This window comes from Canis aureus, chromosome 10 (assembly GCF_053574225.1).
Source record: "Canis aureus isolate CA01 chromosome 10, VMU_Caureus_v.1.0, whole genome shotgun sequence".
NCBI classification, from domain to species: Eukaryota; Metazoa; Chordata; class Mammalia; order Carnivora; family Canidae; genus Canis; species Canis aureus.
The window spans coordinates 71123460-71131663 of record NC_135620.1 but is presented as its reverse complement, the minus strand read 5'-3'; the positions used below and the strand labels follow the sequence as shown (position 1 = coordinate 71131663).

General features: G+C 40.5%; 1 long non-coding RNA gene across 1 annotated transcript; it reads right to left on the bottom strand.

Moving 5' to 3' along the window:
- Window positions 1–3472: 3472 nt before the first annotated feature.
- LOC144321799 (uncharacterized) lies at window positions 3473–4633 on the bottom strand. Its single transcript, XR_013387315.1, has 3 exons — window positions 4326–4633; window positions 4113–4169; window positions 3473–3649 (listed from the first exon to the last, which is right to left on the bottom strand). It is a non-coding gene; the product is annotated as an uncharacterized LOC144321799 (long non-coding RNA).
- Window positions 4634–8204: the final 3571 nt, after the last annotated feature.

Genomic DNA, 8204 nt, shown 5'->3' with positions numbered 1-8204 from the left:
GAGGGACTGACATTTTTGCTTCATATCCCCCCAATATATAACTATTCCAAGTTTAAACGGAGGATAGCATCCCTCTAAAGCAGTCTTTCCAAAAAGTTCTGACCCTAAGTTCTTGGCTCCCATTTGAGGTTACTTAATGGGGATCCTAGAATAGATATAAATAGCATTGGGTAATCCTTAAGGCTCCTTGCTGAGAGACCACTGCTGCAGTCTGAGGTTTGGATGACACTATCACAGAAGTATTGGAACCAGCGGATATCGTGCTCCTTGGAGTGGTGGCTTCTTTACAGAGGAAATAGGACTATTCCCACCGAAAGGATCTCACAAGTTGCTTTGATTAATCACATAATTTGGTGTGTGCGATTATTGGTTTACATGTCTGACTTCCCACTTGGAGTGGTGGCTGCCCCTTCAGAAGGGGGACCATCACTTCATCACCTCTGTGTCCCTATGGCATGCCACGAAGTTGGCACTCAGTCATATTTGAGTAAATGTGTGTCAGTTATCTGATGCTGCAAAGCAAGCCCCTCCAAAACTCTGTGGCTGGAAGCAACAACCATGTATTTAGCTCAGAGTTCTGTGGGTCAGCAATTTAAGGCAGCCATGGCTGGGTGGCTCTTCTGGTTTCTGCTGGGCTTCCTCTGGAGAATGCGGTTAGCTGTGTTCAGCGAGGCAGCTCTGCTTCTGAGTGAGGCTGGCCACATGTGTCTCTCCTCCTACACTCTGGCCCAGTTTTGTTCCCATGGCATGAGAGGGAGGCAAGAGTAAGCAAGAGAAACGGAAACACGTGAAGTTTCTTGCAACCTAGACTCAGAACTGGCACGTTACAGCTTCTGTCACATTCTGTTGGATGAATCAAGATGTGGGGGCAGCCCAAATGGAAAGCATGGGGAAATGGATGGCCTTCTTCATGAGAGTTGCAGTGTCACATTGCAATGAATAAGGGATGAGTAGAGAATGAGGGCCATTTCTTTTCAACCTATCACAAAATACCTGTGATGAATGAAATGCGTGACATATCAAAATGTGATAGAAAGGATCTAGTTTCTCACTAAAATTTATGCCTCCCTCATAAATAGCTTACCTTCTAATCTGGGAAAAGGGGATAGATGTTATCAATCGAGAGCATGAGATGGCCCATATTCTACAAGCAGCAAAGGCCAGAACATAGGACTCGAAAGGGTTGATGTTCCAAATCAGAATACTGAAGTTCATTATTTTTTAATTTGGTTTGGTTTTCCTGGGGGAGGGCCTGAGGGGGGGGGGGGGGCATCTCCTGACCTAATCTTCTGCATGGATCTAAATTAATAGAGTTGGTTCTCTGCTTTGCCGTGAGAGGCAGTATAAAATGATTGGTGAAAGAGCATATTTTTGTTTGTTTTTTGTTTGGTTGGCTTTTTCTTTTTTTTTTTTTTTTGCAGAGTAATGTTTTGTTTACATATGTACCATATTTTATTTATCCATTCATCTATCAGTGGACACTTAGGTTACTTTCATATATTGGCTATTATAAATAATGCTGCAGTGAGGATGTAGGTATATATATATTTTTTGATTTGGTGTTATCGTTTCCTTCAGATACATGCCCGGAAGTGGAATTGCTGCATCATATGGTATTTCTATTTTTAATTTTTTGAGGAGCCTTCATACTGTTTTCCTTAGTGGCCGTACCAATGTATGTTCCCACTCACAGTGCACACACGTTCCTTTTTTTCCTACATCCTCTCCAACACTTGTTATTTCTTTTCCTTTTTATAATAGCCATTTTAACAGGTGTGAGGTGGTATCTCATTGTGGTTTTGATTTCCATATCTCTTATGGTCAGCTCTTAATCATCAATAATCATGCCTCCTATAAGCTTATTGACTATGATACTGCCCCTGCACAAAGCTTTTCTTTGATGAGTAGTGATATTGATTATTTTTTCATGTACCTGTTGGCCATCTGTATATCTTCTTTACAAAAGTGTCTTCTTCAGTGTGGCCTCTTCCGTCCCTTTAGATGGGTAGTTTGTTCTGACTATGTTTAGGTGAATTTAGGGAGCATTTAGAATGATTTGATAGTTATCTAATTATGTTTGTGGAATGAGGTGAGCCTAGGTCTTCCTACTTTGCCACCATCTTCCTCTCCTCAAAGGAGGAAAATGTTTTATTTATGGTTTTATTTTTTAAAATATTTATTTATTTACTTAGAGAGAGAGTGAGAGAGTGAAAGCAGGGCAAGGCAGAGAAAAAGAAGACAGACTCTCAGGCAGGTTCCACACTCAGCAGGGAGCCTGACAGGAGGGCTTCATCGTAGGACCCTGAGATCATGACCTGAGCTGAAATCAGGAGTTGGATGCTTAACTGACCGAGCCACCCAGAGGCCCCAAAACATCATATGTTTTAAAGTCAAACAGACTGAGCTTCAAATATGGCTCCTGATGTTCTAGTCATATGACTTGGTATAAATTTTTTTATATTTTTTGTTTTAATTTCAGTATAGTTAACATACAGTGTTATATTAGTTTTAGGTGTACCACGTAGTGATTCAACAGTTCCGTATATTACCTATTCTGATCATGATAAATGTACCCTTTAATCCCTTCCACCTATTTAACTCATCCCCTACTAACCTCTCTGGTAACCATTTGTTTGTTCTCTATAGTTAAGAGTCTGTTTCTTGGTTTGTCTCACTCTTTTTTTCCTTTGTTTTTTTTGTTTTGTTACTTAAATTCCACATATGAGTGAAATCATATATTTGTCTTTCTCTGACTTATTTCACTTATCTCTATACTCTCTAGATCCATTTATGCTGTTGCAAAGATTTCATTCTTTTTTAAGGCTGAGTAATATTTCATTTTATACACACACACACATATACCACACCTTCTTTACCCATTCATCTGTCAGTGGACATTTGGACCACTTCCATAATTTGGCTATTGTAAATAATGCTGCAATAAATATAGGGATGAATGTATCTCTCTGAATCAGTGTTTTTGTATCTTTTTGGTAAATATCAAATGATGGGACTACTGGATTCTATTTTTAACTTTTTGAGGACCCTCCACACTGTTTTCCACAGTGACTGCACCAATTTATATTCTCACCAACACTGCATGAGGGTTTCCCTTTCTCCACATCCTCCTCAACACTTGTTTTTTGTGTTGTTGATTTTAGCCATTCTGACAGGTATAAAGTGTTATCTCGTTGTACTTTTGATTTGCATTTCCCTGATAATCAGTGATGTTGAGCATCTTTTCATGTGTCTATTATCAATCTGTATGTCTTCTTCGGAGAAAGGTCTCTTCATGTCTTCTGCCCATTTTTAATTGGATTATTTGTGGTTTTGTGTCCCATAATAATTGAACTTACCTTTCTGGGTTGGTTTTTTCATCTGTAAAAAGGGGATTAATAATAACAACTGCATAGCTGTTATGATTATTAAATGAGGTAGTATGTATATATAACACTTAACATAGTACCTGGTATAATATAGGTGACAAATAAATATCAGTCTCCTTCAAATATTCTTCCTTCCACCTCTGTATTGCTGAAGGGTACCTTCCCATAACTCCAGAATAGGAAGATGTTTCTTGACCATTGATATAAAATAGTGTTCTTGGAAATGCTCATATCCAGGGATAAACATCAGGCATCGTTTTTAGCTGGAAATTAGAATAGGTTAAGAAATTTATTTTTTATTTATTTGATTTAATTTTTGTAACTAGGACATAGTTGCCTAAGTGTCCATTGATGGACAAATGGATAAGGAAGATGTGATGCAGACACACACACACACACACACACACACAGGACTACTACTAACCCATAATAAAAGATGAGATCATGCCATTTGTGACAACATGGGTGGACCTAAGGGGTAATATGTAAGTGAAATAAGTCAGATTGAGAAAGGTAAATACCATAAGTTAAGAAATTGAACTGAATGGGAATTTAAACAAGTATTAAAACAAACACAAATGTGAATTCCCACTTGGCAGGTATTTGATTAATAAAACATGTGGTTTTAAAGAAATTTCCCAATGTGCTGTGGTCCACTTTAGGCCTTACTGTGTTGCAAACATGCTGGAGGAAAAGTTTGAAAATCAAACACAGGGTAATACCTACCTAGAGCCCAGCTTGTCACTGGGATTCTTCTGGATGCTGATTTCTCGATTTCCATGCCTGCAATTAAAGAAAAGTCCCTCTGTTTTGCCTACCATTCCTGGCCCTTCATTCCTGAACAGACAGCTGGCCAGTGCCCAGTTCCCCTTTGTTCTAATGAATTTTCCATCTTGCAGCTGACCCTCCCCCACCTCACCACTCACACCCAACACTTACTTTTCCCCTTTTCCAACATTCCAGAAGATTACAGTGTTGACTTGTTCAGCCTTTAGATAAGCTTTGACCACATGAACACTGTCCATAACAGGGCCTGACAGAAGGGGAACCGCCAATCTGTGAGGATTCCTCCTGCCTAGCAGAGCACCAGCTTTCCAACAGAGCAGTATATTTCTTGCAGGTCGCCTTCACATGTCATTAAGATTCAGTCCAAATTCCCAGACATCAGTGCAGACCCATCTCAGTAACTATGATCACCACTGACAGAGCATGCATCAAGTCCCGTCCTTTCGACACAATGAGGTCACCAGAGACTAAAAGAAATGGATGAAAAATACAGTTTAAATCCACTCACACAGACACCTGTCCAGAGCAAGGAGGTTCTGAAATCAGACAGTCAAGCAGCATAGGGATGTGGTGAGGAGCTCTGAGTCAGGACCCAGGACTGTACTGTCTCCCATTCGAGCCCCTTATCCCACAGACTAGCTGTGTGGCTTTCAGGAGTCACTTCCTTTCTCTGTGCCTCAGTTTCTCCATTTGTGCAATATAGAAGACAATGAGATAATGCTATCTACTTTGCATGATTATCACAGGGACTGAATGAGTTAACCCTATGAAACATTTCAAAGGTGCTGGCATAGACACAGGTTTGTGTTTATTAATATCTGAAGTTCCTATGAGTTGATGGCTATGTGACTTGGACAGGTTAACAAACCTTTCTGTATCTCAGTTTACACATCTATAGTTTGGGGACCATAGTATTTGCTTCAAGAGATTATTGTAGGAATATAAGTTTTGGTAAGTGGTTACCATGATATTCAGAAAGCAGCAGCAGGAGACACCTGGCTCAGGTGGCTCAGTTGGTTAAGTGTCTGTCTTCGGCTCGGGTGGTGATCCTGGGGTCTTGGGTCAAGCCCCGCATCAGGCTCCCTGCTCAGCAGAGAGTCTGCTTCTCCCTCTCCTCCCAGCTCATTCTCTCTCTTGCTATCTCTATCTCTGTCTCTGTCTCTCCCTCAAACAAATAACTACAAATATTTTAAAAAAGAAAGCAGCAGCTTTTATTAGCCCTAGCAATAATCATCACCACCATGAAGTCAATAATCAGGGTAATAATTGCCTGAGGCAAATGAGGAGTTATTTTAACCATCAAATCATATTTGTAAATTAAGTCTTAGGGATGTGTCATATAGAGAGACAGCTATGGGAAATGAAGACATTGGAGTTGACAAATGAGATTAGAGTTACTAAATCCACCACCCAGCAGGAGCAAGACGACCAGCATGTTCTTTGACTTTGTGTTTCTCTTTCCTCATTGGAATGACTGGAAAAATACCACCTACCTTGCAAGACCGTTGTAGGATTAAACGGGATACTACGTAAAGAACTTGGCACATTGTTAGAGCTCAATAAATGGCAGCTATTCTAAATCAAAGGTCTAAGGCAGAAAAATGACCCATAATTTTTATTAATAGGAATTGAATTTAAAAACAACAACAACAACTCTGATTTATCCTTGTGAGCTTGGCTCCAGCTAAGTTAATGAAGATGGAAGAGAAAAGAGAAATGGGGTTAGGAGGGACTGAGTATACAGAGTGTAGGGAGTTTTGCTGAGGTTAGCTATAAGGAATTTGTGGTTTGATTCAACAGACTTCAGTTTTATGAGGTTTGAGGGCCTTTTTCAAAAGGAAAACCAGATGTATCAATGGAAAGTTCATGCAAACAGTGCTATCTTCAGCAAATGCTGCTTTGAGTCTAATTCTGTTATACTGGCTGGGGTCACAGTGGAGAGAGATCCTGGGGTGTTTTGAAAAACTCACTTGGTTCTATCTTGTGGACCTTCAGTGATGTTCCCAAATGGGTCATGAGAGCAGAACTTTGTAAGCAAAAAGCCTCAGAACCAGAAGCAGAGGAATGATTCCAACGTAGTCCAGAAAGTAGTAGGGCTTCCCATCTCAAACTCTTGCTTTGAATCTTAAAGAAAATCAGGTTTCCTTCACCCAGCAGTCCAGCAGAGCCAGACCTAAGGTTTTCCCAGAACAGTCAAATAAGGATGAGTTGCTTCCCTCAGCCCCACACTTGACCCCAAAATATTTGGGGGCAAAAATATTTGACCCCAAGGGTCTGAAAGGTAAAGAAGACTCATGAGACAATAAATAGCATTACATTCAACTTTGACATCTAGGCTGCAAAGACAACACATTTTCTAGCAGGCTCATCAGACTTAACTGGCAGACCTCATGAAAAGGCTTGGAATTTTAAAATATATGAGGAAAAAACCATCAGAAGATTATGGTATAACTACACATAGCTTGGGTGCCTACTATGAGGCATGGTTCCCCACATTTTCCCCATACTGTCTAATCAAATCATTGTAAGTTAGGCATTATCTCTTTTCATATATCAGGAGCTCTAGTGACTCATTCAAGTCTAGATTTGAATTTCTCAGTCTGTGTTCTTATCATTACAACAGTATTTGTCTATATGTGGCAAGCTTAGTGCTGATAAGGTGTGAGACAATTCTCAGTGGTGAGTGGAAAAATATATTCCCATTTCAGTGATTATGAATTGTATGTGTATCAAAATACATAGAAATATTGGAGTTGTGGTTTCATGAAACTAATTGCTTTGGACAAAGAGACTTTTACCAGAAGTCCATTTAAAGAATATTCAGAATTTGAAACAGATATGGAAAAATTTGTAAAGAATGAGCAGAGTGTGGGGAAATGCCGTTCTAGGCCAGGCTGCCCTCTGTCTTTTATAAAGAATGGCATGGCCACAGGCTAGAGGAAGCAGGATTTCTCAGAAAGCCCTGGTCAGTTTGTCAGACACCACCACCCCTGTTTGTGCCAACTTATAAAGATTCCACCATCCTTTCTGATCCTAGAGCTGGACATCCAGAATCCATCTCTTTCTCTATCCTCACTAGCAATCTCAGTTAGCTTAGTCTGCTATAACAAAATATCACAGACTGGGTGGCTTGTAACCAGTAGACATTTATTTCTCACAGCTCTGGAGGCTAGAAGTCTGAGGTCAAGTGTCAGCACGGTCAGGTTCTGGTGGGGACCTTCTTCCGGGTTAGGGACTGCCCACTTCTCCCTTTGCCCTCACATGGCCACCCCTTTTATAAGGATGTTAATCCTTTTCACGAGTCTCCACTCTTATGGCCTAATTACCTCCCAAGTCTCTACCTCCTAATACTGTATCACATTGGGGATTAGGGATTGCACAGAAGAACCTGAAAGGAAGATACAGACATTCCTTCCATAGTACTGACCAAGTCCTAGGGAGCCTGGTTCCTTCCTCCACACCCATTTCTCCTCAGCATCCATACTGCCTCTAATGCTTCTGTTCATATCCCTTCTCCTCCATCTTACAGTGGCATTTTAACTGGTGTCCCTAACTCTATTCTCACTAGAGTAATCTGGAAAAATCCCCAAATAACCATGCTACTCTCTGTGGCAGGCTGGATAATGCTTCCCCAAAGGTGTCCACACCATAATCCCCAGAACCTACAGATGTGCTACCTTACATAGCAAGAAGAATTTTGTAGATATAATTAAATTAAGGATCTTGAAATGGGAAGATTACCCTGGATTATCTGAGTGATCCCCCTTAACCACATAGGTCCTTATAAGAGGGAAGCAGGAAAGTCAGAGTCAGACAAGGAAATGAGATGAGGGAAGCAGAGGTTGTTGTGATGTGGGGCCATGAGCCAGAGAATGTGGGCAGCCTCTGGAACCAGAAAAAGCAAGGGAACAAGTTCTCCCATAGAGTATCCAGGACAAATACAGCACTGCCTATACATTTTTGACTTCTGATCTCCAGAACTTCAAAATAGCAAATCTGTGTTGTTTTAAGACACAAAATTTGGTGGAATTC